General features: G+C 35.2%; 1 protein-coding gene and 1 pseudogene across 6 annotated transcripts in view; one reads left to right on the plus strand and one right to left on the minus strand.

Annotated features, from left to right (window-relative positions):
* Positions 1 to 15,163, plus strand: part of LOC114282821 (uridine nucleosidase 1-like) — a 237,610-nt gene that overhangs the window by 77,737 nt on the left and 144,710 nt on the right. The window lies entirely within an intron of this gene.
* Positions 5,932 to 6,776, minus strand: LOC145820737 (protein disulfide-isomerase pseudogene; annotated as a pseudogene).

A 15,163-nucleotide genomic window follows, 5' to 3' on the forward strand; every position in this document is an offset into this window, starting at 1 on the left:
CTTAATTTGTTGGGATCTGGTATAGATACTATTGTCGTACTCAAGATACCGTAATGGCGGCTTTGATAATTCTAGCTTGAAATTAGGTTTTGAGTATGTAGAAAAACCGGTATGATGGAGTACCGGTAAAGCGATATTACCTTGTTTACAACTCTTTTCAAATTTTTTATTTTTTGTTTGTTTGTTTGTTTGTTTTTGGAGCTTTATTTGTTTAACATTTATTATTCAGTACTTCTGCTTTTAATATTTAATGGCTCAATGCACTATTGATTGTGATACCAATATAGATTTCATATTAGATCCTTGTTCTGTATAAGATTGGAGAGAAGTGAAGATATAATAGATTTTAAACATGATATAATTGTTGTTCTGGTCTCAGGCTCTTAAGGGTGAAAAGAGATAAATTAATACTGAGCGAAGTCTATAAATTGAATAGAATGTTTTGTGGGACGTAATAGATACTAATATAAGTTGCAACATGAAAAGAGATAAAATAAAGTACGTTTAGAACCTGTACGTAACACATTTGTTATAATTTCTTCTAAAAAGCTCTTCCATGCCTTTGCTTTATGGAGAAATCTACACAACTTTGATATTGTGCATTAGAGTAGATTTTTTGTTATGCCATGTTTCATTTCAGATTGGCTTGTGTTATTCTTTGCCTGACTAGAACTGAAGGCTTCTACGTTATTCTACATGGACTAAATTCTTAAAAGAAGCTATTATTTATCCAGCCCAATAATATTAATAATTTCTTTAATTGAACTATTTATTCTAATAATATTTAATAATTTCCATAACTTATACTAATGTGAACCCAGCTCAATATTCAACAAGAACCATCTAGAATTAATTCCTACAGAAGAGAAGGGTACAATGAGACCGAGACAGTGCAACTTCTGAGCCAAACCCACATTCAATCTCCGAGTTCACTAAGACCCGGGCAATTCGTCATTGAGAGTGAAAACTCAATGCTTCACATGTTTTCACCCTCATCAAACTATCAAGTCTGTATTGAAACCCATTTCATGAGTTGGGTATAACTGGGTTAATTAATTAGACCGGCTAATAAATTGTTTTAATCGTGTGGTTGTAGGTTCAGTATCTTAGCAGCAGCAGCAGCAGCAATGGAGGTCAAATTGGAGCCACCACCGAAGGCAATCACCTCTCCCTGTCAATGAGCAACAATCAGCAAAGGCCGTTCATCAATCCTCCGCAACTGTTTGCAACTGCTGCAGCATCATCAGGATTCCCACAGCAGATAACTAACCGACCCCAAAATTGGCTACACCAGAAAAATTGATTTTACTCTCTGATGAGACCCTCTTGACCCAACTTTTTGTTTTTTGTTTTTTAAATCTTTATGTAACAAGGCTTTTGGAGTTTGTAAGCATGTAAAGATTAATGCTTTGAGCTTATATTTCTTCATTTGTGTGTTTCTAAAACCGTACATATGCATTATTATTAAGGCTGCCTTCTTATTTATTATTACATCAATAGGTCCTTGTTCATATTAAATTTAAAATTTAAGAAAATTAAAAAAAGGGGATATCACGGCGTTTCTGAAAACGCCACCTAAAACTCTAAAAGCTAACAGTAAGTTTTTTAAAAAGATATGGCGGCGTTTTGAAAACGTCGTTAAAATGATAGTGACGTCATAGTACCTTTGGTGGGATATTTGGCGGCGTTTTTAAAAACGCCGCCTATAGTCATATAACGACGTTTTTTAAACATCATAAAGCTATAGCGACGGCCGCAGCATCGGCGCTTGACATTAAACGTCACAAAAAGAATTAACGACGTTTGTTGTACCTATAGCGGCGTTTTGTAAACGCCGCTAAAAGCAGATTTTCCAGCAGTGCGTAGAATAGGTAAAATCCTCATTTCATTAGTTTGGGATAGTGGTTTTAGGTTTTTTAGCGCCATAATGTTTGATTTTACCCTCTGATGGCTTGTTCCACCGTCTAGTGTTAAACAAGATTGTTTTATTTAAATTTTTAAATATTTATTTTTATGTTAAAAAAATATATAAATATTGTGTTTTTAATATTTATGTGAATACCTACCTCATCTTTGATGGGTTGATCCAAAAATCAGTTTTAATTATTATTCTTATCCATTGATTTTGTTTAAATTTTATTCTATTTACAAGTAACTACATAATAAGAAATAATAATATTGATGACAACAGTAAATTTTGATAGGATGAATTGGAATTTTGAAGTAAGAAAGAATAAAAAAAAGAATAATTAAAATTTTAGAAGGAAGATGAAAAGACTTGATATAAAAAATACCTATAAGTGATTAGGATGTATTATGAGAAACAATATAATATTTTATTTTAAAATTTAATATGTATTACTCTTATTAATAAATTTATATCAAAATATAATAAAATTTAAAATTTTAACATTTTAATTAAGCATATTTATTATTTTTTAGTGCAAATAAAATCACCTTGAAAACACACTTCGTACATCTAGTAATACACAGCACAGGTCGTGGCCCAGCAAAACGATTACCAAACTACAACAATAATCAACCATGGGCTAGTTAAAAAAAAAAAAAAAAATCACCAACACCCATGTGCTTCTTGGGATCAAATAGGATGGTTTAACAAATTAAGTTCTTCACAGTTTGGCCTCACCAGCCCATATTTAAACAAGCAAACAAATCTGTACATTATTGAAGGAAGACCCACGTGACACTCTACAAAACAGTTACTCTAAAGGACAAGTTTTCAAAGACAAAACCAGCCCATGGTTTATACCCCACTGTTTTCTTGAACAAAACCATGGGCCAACAACATAACCGATTTTGCTCCACAAACTTTAATTCAGCAATATTAGGAATGGAGATTGATCAATAAATCTTATATTTTAGATTTATAATCTACATAATTTTATATTTTTTTTTATGATCCATTTAGTCCTTTTAGGTATATAATGACTCATTTGTGCGTCACATTGGAGTGCCACAATTGGAAAAAAGTATTCTAAAGAGTTTTTTAGTATCATATCATACCCGTCACGTTAGAGTGTCGTATTTGAAAAAAATATATTAAAGAGTTTTTAATTTTTCTAAAGTGTCACATCATCCCGCCACGTTGGAGTGTCATATATCATGTTTGAAAAAAGTACACTAACTAATTTTTAATTGTTTTTAGAGTATCACATCATACCCGCCACATTTAAGAAAAGTACACTAAAGAGTTTTTATTTTTTTTGAAGTGTCACATCATACTTGTCATGTTATCAAATTTGAAAAAAGTGTATTAAAGAGTTTTTTTTTTTTGGAATAAAAGTTTTAGAGTGTCACGTCATACCCGCCAACATTTAGAAAAAGTACATTAATTTTTTTTTAATTCTTTTGGAGCGTTACATCATTGGAGTGTCACGTTAATACCGGCCACATTGGAGTATCACGTCATACATATCACATTAATAAAAATGTATCACTGTGTACCAAAATACTACCAAAATCAAAAATAGGACCACACAGAAATAAACTCTCCACTAATAGGACTTGACAGATCAATAGAAAAAATTTGGAACTAATTGGAGTACTTGTTTGTGAGATGGGATTTATTGGTAAATATCCCTATTACGAACTCAAATCTAATAATTTATAAATTATTTAGAATTATTGTTTTATGATTCAGATTTAGGTGGCGTTTGATAAAGTTGAAATTTGGAAATTGAAGACTGAAAATTAAGTACTAAAACTTGAATGCTGAATTTTTTAAGTTGAAAAACTGTTCGATAAAAATTTAAGTGCTGAATTAAAAATAAATTATTTGATATGTATAAGATAAAATTTGAAATTTATTATTTTTAATTTTTATATTGTGATGGTGGTGGTGATGGTGGTGTGACATAGTGGTAGTGGTAGTGGTAGTGGTGGTAGTGATAGTGGTGGCGGCAACGTAGTGGTGGTGGTAGCGATGATAATAGTAATAAAATAATGGTGATGTTCGTGGCAATAATGACAATGGTAATGAAGGTGATAGTAGTAGCGGTGGTGGTTGCGACGGCATGATGGCGGTGGTGGTAGTGGTAGTGGTAGCAATGACATGGTGGTGGTGGTGATGGTGGTGATGGTGGCGATAGTGGTGGTGACATGATGGTGGTGGTTGTGGTGGCAATGGCGGTGGCAATGGCAATGGCAGTGGCAGTGGCATGGTGGTAGTGGTAGTGGTAGCGATAGCGAGGGCATGATGGTGGTGGTAGCAGTGGTAGCGGTAGTGGTAATGAGTTTATAATTGTTTATATCAATATTTATATTTAATATTTGTAAATTCAGTCAGAATTAAGTAAATTTTATATGACTTAAATTTTTCTTAAGTTTTAACCTACATTTTAAGAGGCACTTAAATTTTTAAGTGATATCAATTATGGTTATCAAACGAGCTTAATTGATTATCACTTAATCAATTCAGTTTTAAGTATTGAATCATGCTATCAAACACCCCCTATGTAACGCCCTCATTTTCATGCCCAAATGGTAATACAATAATCATGGGCATTTAAAGCAAAACTGATAATAAATCTCCATACTTGCATTACATGATATAAATAGTCTTCATGTGATAATATAATTAATCCAAGAACAATTAATTAAACAACAAATAACTCCAAGGGTTTACAAGTTTCCAAGGCTTGAGCCTGGTTACACAAAACGATTATTCAAACCCACACATACAAAGCCCTTGGCTTACAATCAGAGTCACAGTAAATGAGCACATTATGCTCTCTACACACATTTCCACACCTTCAGTTAGGCGGAAACACCATATCTTTTCCTGCACAAAAATCCCGTAGGGTGAGCATAAAGCCTAGTAGGAAATTCTTAACAAAGTATATACATTTTATACAAGTCTCAAAAGATGAAATGCACGTGCCATGCTATGCCCTTTTTGAACATAAAACACACCTTCATTTTTTTCAAAAACCATCATGCTCAATGATGTCATACAATTTCAATTGTTAAAAACTTAACAATTTATTTCAAGAGCAGTAAATACGTCTCTGGTAATCCCTAGGCTGGTGTCTGCAAGTAGACTATACGAGTATTACCAAATTGACATTTTTACCGGTATTAACCGGAAGGCTCGACACCTATCCGCGCGGATTTTTTGATCTTTCACCTCGGACCGGTAGGCCAACTTATTCTACACCACCTATCTAGACTTACCAACATATTTACCCCAAAACTATTTCATGAAAACTTATTTCTCAACATTCTTTTCTCAACGCAAGTTTTCAAATCAACCTTCAAAGTCTAATGTAATAAAATGAAATGATATGCCAATTTCACAAGATGAACATAAATACTTTTATTCCAATTCATCATCCAAAGAATAACACAATTTCCTCTTCTCAAATATTCTCAATAGTTTAGTCATTTCAAGACTATATCAACATTTTGAATAACCATTTCTAAAATGAACAACAATTCTCATAATCCACAAAATTAATCATTTATACAAATATAAATAAGAAATTTTATAAACATTATTTATTTTGGCACACAAAATTAAATATAACAATATTATCCATGGATTTGCAATCTCTTTTAAAATCTCCAATTTCTAGGTTTTCTCACCGAACTACACAGCTCAAATCTTTTGACAGAAAACTCTCGAAAATCATCTTTTCTTCAATCAACAAAGATCAAAACCCATGAGATTATTTTAAAAGAACAAGAGACAAACCCACTTTCAAAATCGTTCAACTTCTTAAATTAAAATAAATTTTCAGAAGCTATCAAAGGGTGATTTCGAAAAACCATCTAGATCTTGCAAAAATATATATATAACTCAAAGAAAATCCCTACCTCAAGTTAGAAGAGGAAACAAGCCAAAAATCCAATTTTTCAATTTTTGCCGGATTTTGATCTCCACCGATCAAAATGTTGCTCTCACCAAGATCCTCACTTTGGCTTGGCGTTGGGATTGTTGAAGAATTTAATAACAAATGGCTGATTGCTAGGGTCATTGTTAAAGAGAGTCACAATAGGGGTACTTGCTTCTTCAACAAACTCCTCAAGAGCATCCACATTAAAATCCTGGAAATCAACAACAAACTCATCAAATGGCTTGAACAACCTGACTATAGGACCAGTCACTGATGATTCCCCACGAGGCAGGAGTTTTGCATCCAATGTGTGACCAAACTCATAGTCAGACCGCAATTTCTTAGTAAGAGCTGTAAAGTTCTCAAACTTCTCTCCAGAGAATTCTAGAAACACCCCAACAACAATAATCTTTTCGCCATCAATAAGAGCATTAGCATCTTCTGCGGATTTTATTTCAGCAGACGCAGGGCCACTTTGCTTCTTTAAATAAGCAACAATACCTTCAGCATCCCGAGGTCCTTTGTATTCTTGAATATGCTTCTTTCCATTTCTCAAGATCTTAATTGTGGGGAGACCACTAATCTCAAATCACTTGTAAGTCCCTTGTTCGTTTCAACACTGGCATCAATTTTTACTAGAGTGACTAGAGGATCGTGACTACTGAGTACAGATGCAGCTTTCTTATATTCTACAGCAAGCTTCTTGTAGTGGCCACACCATGGAGCGTAGAACTCGACGATGATGAAATCGTGCTTGTTAACAGTCTCGTGGAAGTTAGAGTGATCTAGATTCAGAACGAACTCTTTCGACTCTGAGTCCTCGGTTTTAGAAGCAGATGTGTACTCGGTTTTAGAAGCAGATGTCCCTACGATGAGAGAGAGAATGAAGACAAACATGCATATCCATAACCTAGATGCCATTGCTGTTAAGCTTTCTCTCTCTAAAAATCCCCTTCTCTTTCTCACCGAGAACATTTTGAGTTCGAGTGGCTCTAATGATGATCTCAGTGCGTATTGGAGTGACCCTGACCTCGACTCCGGAGTACCCATCCTCTGCTAGCTCTCTCATCAATACCTCATTCAGCTCCGCAAAGAACACTCCATCAGCTACGAACTTTCTCTTCTTGTTCATCTGAGCTGCCATGCTTAGAAATTGGGCGCCCATGAGGCTTGACCCTTCTTTGAACCTTTTGAACCTTATCCAAATAAGTTTGAATTTGAATTCAAAACCTATTTGGATAACCACTCAAGATATCTATATCTATCACATCAACTATAACTGATATGGATAGATATCTTATATATCCGATATAATATGGGATATGGGTGATTAAGAGAAGAATAACGTATGTCATATGTTTTTCCCATATACTAAGTTTCTCACCCATATACTGACTCTCTCCCAAAATACAACAATCAAGAGCCATTTTGCACTGTGACTTGTGTGGGTGATATTCGTCTGTAATATCACTCCATTGATGGGTTGATTGATCAGATTTAGATAGCACAAGATTTACCCACGAGGTTCTATCATCTAAAAGTATGATTTAAATATTTTTTCCGCTGCATTATAATGCTTTCTGATTTACATTGGTATCAGAGCCTATATGGGTATTTTCGTGCTTATTTTTATACGATAAAATATGTGTATAATTTTATACAAATATACATACACATTATATGCATGAAAATTAGATTGAGAGTGTGATACATCTCATTTTTATGTCCATTAAATGTCATTTTTGAGACCATAAATGTATTTATTTTGGAAAATGGAGTCTGACAGTACAAAAATCGAGCCAGAAAACAACCTGGAAGGCAGAGCGTGGGCTTCACGCGCCACCTGACGCCGTGGGAGGCTTCCACGCGCTGCCACGCCCTTTCACGCGCCTCCACGCGCCAGACCCAATTCAAACGCGCTTCCACGCACCGTGCGCTGAGCCGCGTGTGAGCCACCGCCGAGCCATCTCTGAGCTGCCGCTGAGCCGCGTGCTGAGCCATGTCGTTTTTTCTCCGCAGCTCAGCTGGCTTGGCTGCTGGTACTAAGGCGCTGTTTGTTCTGTTTTGAATTCTGAATCACGTTAAATGGTCATAATTAATTCGTTATAGCTTCGTTTTAAGCATAGTTGGTATTGTTAGATTCAGAATTATATTTTCTATCTTTTGTAAAATTTTCAAAATTTTATGAAAATAAAAAATATTTTTCCTGAAATAATAATTCATTATTTCTGCTTTAAAATGCATCTAGTGTTGCATGATTAATTTTCTGAGGCTGAATTTTTTATTGTAGACTATTGTTGTAGTTTACTATTTACTGGTATGGTTATTGCATTTTATCAGATTCTGAAATATTTATTTCTAATTTTATGTGTGTTTATTAGTTATTTAAAATTCCAGAAAATACCAGAAAATTTCAGAAAATTTCAGAAGTGATATACTTTCTGTTATGGCATAATTTGAATATTAAATACAGCATATTATTATTTTTTGCCTAGAGTTTCTAATATGTTGTAATTAGAATAGCATGATCAATTGTTATTTGTTTAAATTCCATTATTAATTGTGACATAGCATGAGTTGATTGTGAATCTACATTATGATGCTATTGTATGGAATTAGAATATTTTATCATGCTTTTAGACATGCCATAGTTAGTGGGAGGTTGTTCGGTTGAGAGAAATCTTTGTAGATTTACTCCCGAAAATCAATATTTTGCGCATAAATTAAATTGAATTTTAAATAATTGTCACCTGTGGCGCAAGAGATGATTACGAGCATAGCGGATTTTCGATCTTGCGACTTGTGTAATATTGTCACTATTTAATTTAGATTTTTGCGGCAAAATTATATTATGCTAATCAAATTAATCCCAATGCGAATTTCTCTCTATATTGATTTAGCTTATGGAAGTTAATTTGGTTGACCTAGACTTAGTAGAGATGTTCAAATGTGAACAATCTAATCCCATTATTTAGATGAGCAAAAGTCTTGAAGACTTTTGGTCAAATCTTAATTGAGCCAAAGTAAAGAAATATGACTCAAAGTCGTCGTGTTTTTATTGCCTTGTTTGGCATAATAAAAACTAATGTGTGCGCTATGGTTAGTGGCACGCTACGTAGTTTTGGTTGGCGAGTTTTGGAGTTATGAAATTAGTAAGCCCTCAATAGATCTGTATATGATCTTGACTAATGAGCTGCGTGGATTGACTTTGTAATTTGACTTGTAAATAATGTTACATCATTGGATAAAGTAACATTCAAGAGTCACGTCATCCAAGAAATGCAAGCTTAAATAAATTAGTCATTAAGTGTAAGACGAGTAACCAGTATGAGCAGTGTTTTGCTCTCTACCCAATTATTGGGACTGGATAGAGCAAAATTTCATGCACTATAATAGTGTGCGTTGAAATATCACATGAAGTTAAAAGATTAGCGCTTAGAAGCTGCAAAATCTATTAACACTAAGTGAAAAGATTAGCGCTTAGAAGCTGCAAAATCTATTAACACTAAGTGAAAAGATTAGCGCTTAGTGGCTGCAAAATCTATTAGCATTGCCAACTTGTCTAAGTCTGGACACTTACTGTTTTCACACTTGAGTGTGAGACATGAGGAGGGGCTTCTTTGTATGATTTCTTAGCTAGGCTAACGTTTTTTGAATAACGTTTACCACTAAGCGCAAACGTTGTAGCATAGTAATGAAAAGGTCAAGGCCGACAAGGTTGTTATGACTCTAAGAATTTGACGCATGGCTCGTGAAAGCATTGTGTTGAATTAGACTCTTTAGCCTAATTCGCGCTTAAGTTACTTCAGGAGCTGTCACAGTTGATAGCTTATTCTCTCCTTCTTGTGGATAATAGAATTAATTGCAAGTAACTATGAAGCGAAAAATAGATATGGCAAGAGGAGTATCATCATCTTTCAACTAGATGCATTAAAGTGTATGGAGAATAAAATTGACTTAAAGGTGCAGGGGATTAGCACTTACTAGTTAAATTTGCGACTTAGGCACACTTGATATCTCCAGGACATCCTTTTATGATCTAGTGAATATGAATTAGTCGTGAGTCATTACCTAGTTGGGCATAAACCTTTAAAACTTGTCTTCGAGAACTCACACATTAGGATGATTGAAATTAGTTTATAACATTGGTCATGAACATACTTAATCACATTAATGAGAAGATGAATGGAAGTTTTGAGTAGGCCCTCTTGGGCCCCACTCGCTTGTGACATCCTGCTCTCAGATGAATGTGTAACTTTGTTCGCAATGGTTGCGCATAAGTAAGTAGAAAAGCCGTAGAAGGTCATTTGTATTGGCGCATTTAGTCCACTATGATATTTGTGACTAGATATGTGTAAGGGCATGATAGCTAAGTCTCAATCTCGACACATTTATAGATTACGATACGCATCTGAGTCAAGACTATTTGATCTCTCATAAGTCAAAAGTTTTGAGATGATTTTTGACATAGCACATATGAGGTTGAGATCAATTAGATAACAGCTTTCGTGTTTTTAGTTTTGACCAAGGTGGCGAGTATCTATTTGAGTTATTTTAGAAAACTCTGTGAAGAGAAATGGATGCTTAGAAAATTGATTATTCCTAATACTCAACAACATAATGGTGTAGTAGAGATAAAGAATTAAGTATTGTTAATGTTAGGTGGATGATGGCGCAAAATGTTTCCCAATTGGGAATTGCACTTTAGTTTGTTGCCTATATCCCTAACTAAGTGCCCTTCATATCAGATTTTACACTCCATTTAAGTAATGGGTTAGCAGAGAGCCATTTATGGGCGAACTGTAACCATCAAAGCAGCTTATCCTTATTTTACTTCTCATAAGGTTGCGAAGTTAAGACCTAGGGTTCTATAGCGCATTATTGTATGCTGTCTTGTAAACACATAGGGTCACGTGGTGCATTATTGTATGCTATCATGTAAACCCTCCGGGTCATGTGCATATAGGTAAGCAGCTTTGTGGGAGTGTAACTAAGTCACATAAAGTTTTCTTAGTAAAGGTGACGTGAATAGAGTTTTTGGAACTCTATAAGATAGAGAATTCTAAGCATAGCGCCCTATGTAGCCTAGTTGAGAATGGAAAGAAATTTCCAATATCCTAGGGACAATGGGAGCGATGTGCCTACTAATGGATTACTCCATTAGAGAAGAATTCTCCATATTCTTAGTTACGTGGTAGCAAATGTGAAAATTTTCCACGTCATCACTGGGTGATTGAAAAGGAAACATTCATGATTGCTCCGCAAGATAATAAAGAGCATAGGATAATGCCAAAGGCTCTAGTCCCCTATTTTTAGAAAGTGGATTAATGTTGCGCAGTTTAAGACAAAGTCTTTGAGGATTAACCATTTCTATAATTTGGTTGACTTTCCATTATGACGCGAAACTGTTTAAAGTTATGCGTAATTTGGATAGTCATTGTTGAGGCATAAGGCTCGCTAGATACTGAAAAGTCGCACCATTGAGGAAAGTGTAGGCCATGAGAAGACTTCCTCCTGGGGAGTGAGGTTATTTTGACTTAGGCTATGATTGACATAAGTTCGGAACATTGATTTGTGGACATTGTGACCCAACTTTCTCGTTAAAGAATTGGATAAGTAGATCCGTAAGGATTTACCTTCTGCTTTTATGGTGAAAAGTTAGGAGCGCAAAAAGGTTGCTAGTTCCAATAAATCTTTTACAGCCTAAAACAGTTATCCAAATAGTGATTCTTAGATTTCGTCAAGCCATAATAGGCCAACGATGATCGATGAAGACCACTGAGGCATGATCAATGGTCCAAAAGAAGTTTTTCCTTAGTCATTATGAGCCAAGTATTTACAAGGTTGTCGCCACCTAGGGTGGGCAGTCCTCTATTTTAGATATGATGGACATGGGTGATGTAATTTATATGCTCGGATGTACAATCCTTAGGGATTGTTTTGGGAAAATTCTTGGTTTGTCTTCGATGATTTACATAAGGAATATCCTAGAATGATTCTAGATGCAAAATTGCAAATCCATTGGCTTACCTATTGGTAAAAACCAGAGCCTTAGCTATTGAGTGAATCATCGGATTGTCTTTGGGAGAAACAGATGACCTATATTCCTTGATTTTTTGTTGTTGTGGGAGCCTGAAGTACGCTATGTGGGCGTATTTGACATGATAAGTGTTATCTTTGGTAAATGGTCAACTGGGTTGTTTAGACATTGACCTTGCTCATTAAACTGTGGATAGAATGCTTTACTAGTAATATATAAATTTGCCCCTTGTAAGATTCAATGCGCTAGTTGGGCGCATCCAGAATGAACGCAAATTGGTCACCAAAATATCTTTAGAGAGGTAATTGTGCAAGAGGTAGTGATCTTGAACCACTTCATGTGAGGCGCAAATGGTGGATTCCGTTGTATATGCTTATCGCAAGAGGTGCTGATAAGGCTTATACTTGGAATCTAGAATTGCGCAGACTGTGGTTGTGTTTTTTTTAAAATCGATCACTTATTTGTTATGAGATGATGGGATGTTGACACTATTATGGTTTGTGTCATAATGATTAGTAAATGATGATGTCAGCAGGCAAGATTGGCTCACTCGCACAAGCAATCGCCTTTGGCGCTTGGGAGCGAGCAAGGATGAGACTAGTGGTTTATTTTTATTTGGAGCCAAGAAGGGCTTAAATTATCCACTATGTATGTCGCCTTGGTTACAACCAAGATGAGGTCGTGTTAAGGACCAAACATGGATGTTAGTACCCACTTTCCATGTTGTGCCTATTATGATTAGCCAGATGCGAGATCTCATTTGGCGCTTGGAAGGCGAGCAAATAGAGAATTCGGGTTAGGCGCTAGAAAGCGACTAGACTAATATCTGTACGGTGTATCGAGTATGACGTCACTCTTTTGGAAGAGTTACTCCACCGTAGCATGTATTCATACTATATGTACTTGGCGACCGAGTAATGAGGTGAGAGAATGGATCCCTGTTTCCTCACCGTATGAGTCTTACATGTCATTATTGATATGACTTTCATTTATGTACCATTTTGTGACTTTTGACTATGTCATTAGGTAAGGGTTGATGTTCTGCTACTTTGGTATGTTGCCTGTGGTCATGTATGATTCGGCCTTAAGGGACATCACTGGGAAAGCGGTCAATCCTAAACTAAATGACATAAGGGCAAAGGGAAGATCATCTAGTATTACACCACTGTTGTATATTCATTGCCGGCAACTCCCATCGCTCTGTATGAGAGGTGGATTGAGTGTGAATATATTACAAGAATTAAGAGGGTCAAACATGTTCTTTTTGAGGGATTAGAGATGTTTTTTTGGACCGGTGTAATTAGATGGGTCTGGGGTATATGAGACACTATTTTTGTTCCTTTTGGGTTGATGTCTCTATGCTGGCTCATTTTGAGTTTCTAGTATAGAGCTCCCACATACATGTGTTCTCAGTAGTCGCACGGTGCATTGGCTAGTATGAGATTGTTTATTTTTTGGGAGATTGAGATAGAGATATGGTAGTGTCATGCCAACTCATGTGCGAGTGGGAGATGTTAGAAATTAGGCGCCCATGAGGCGTGACCCTTCTTTGAACCTTTTGAACCTTATCCAAATAAGTTTGAATTTGAATTCAAAACCTATTTGGATAACCACTCAAGATATCTATATTTATCATATCAACTGATATAGATAGATGATATAGATATCTTATATATCTGATATAACTGATATGAATAGATATCTTATATATCCGATATAATATGGGATATGGGTGATTAAGAGAAGAATAACGTATGTCATATGTTTTTCCCATATACTGAGTCTCTCACCCATATACTGACTCTCTCCCAAAATACAACGATCAAGAGCCATTTTGCACTGTGACTTGTGTGGGCGATATTCATCTGTAATATCACTCCATTGCTGGGTTGATTGATCAGATTCAGATAGCACGTGATTTACTCACGAGGTTCTATCATCTAAAGGTATGATTTAAATATTTTTTCCGCTGCGTTATAATGCTTTCTGATTTACAGTTGGCTCTCTGTGAACTTGTTAGCTCTAAGCTTCACATCCTCTTCCTTGCTCTCCATCGAGAAACTCGGGACCTACTAATCTGAGGCTCCCTTTGGGGTTCCATCTCAACCCATAAACCAGAGTTTTCGCTTCACTCTCCTCTCTCACTTGTTCTTCTTCTTCTGAAGAAGACACAGATGAAGTTGACTCAGTAGGCTCATTGAGTTGTTATGGCTTTTGGATCTTTTAAAACATATGTGCCTTGATCTCTTCTCCCTAAAAAAAAATATTTCTTCACACTCTGTATCTCTCACCATCGAAAACATCATCATATTCCACCCCTTTTGACCCCACTCTAGCATTTTTTTTTTAATAGCCCCACACCAACACTCACTTATCTCTTATATTTTATTTTATTTTTCTTAAACACTTCCCCACCGAAAAGTGAGCAAGTCCCCTTCAAATAATTTTCCACCACATTTTTATTTTATTTGGGTCTTTACACTCTATTTTGTACATGAATCTTACACTACACAAATTCAATATCCACCACACAATCTCTCACCCTAAAAAATCTAGGTGGTTAAATCTAGAACTCAGACTTTTTCAATCCAATAATGCTACAGACCTAAACATAAAAACTCAGAATTATCCAAAATTTTACATTAATGGCTCAGATTCATTTCATATATAAACCCCCACATACATTCACTTTACCCAAAATAATCTTGACAGGGAAAATTATTAGGCACTCTCAAAGTATTACGTAAACATACTCCCTCACCACCTCATATTCCTCAATTACCAATACAAATAATTAATGCCCCAATGTCTCCATCAATCATACTACCATAGAGTATCACGTGACCATACTCACGAACTACTGAATAATCACCCTGTAACAGGGTCAACTCTAACTTTTTTGAGACACAAAGTGAACTTTCAACATAGGACCTTTCAACATAGTATACATTACAATAAGAAAAATGATTAAAATAATCTAAACTAAAGTATCAATAAAAAATGAACAAACTATAACAAAAATCACTTAAACATCATTCTTCTTGCATTTTTAGCTATAAAATTACTAATCTAGTTCGCATAATCCAACTTATAAGGCAAATCATTTTTGATGGATAAAATTGCTAATCCATTTAATATTTCATTTAACATAGTTGAGCAAAGATAAGATTTTTTTTTATAAATAAAATTTATTGAGAAAAAGTATCCAGAAGATGCTAAAGAATATAAAAATTTTAATTTGAAAATAACAACTGTAAGTAGTATAATC

This window comes from Camellia sinensis, chromosome 2 (genome assembly GCF_055761805.1).
Source record: "Camellia sinensis isolate YWXY chromosome 2, ASM5576180v1, whole genome shotgun sequence".
Lineage (NCBI taxonomy): Eukaryota > Viridiplantae > Streptophyta > Magnoliopsida > Ericales > Theaceae > Camellia > Camellia sinensis.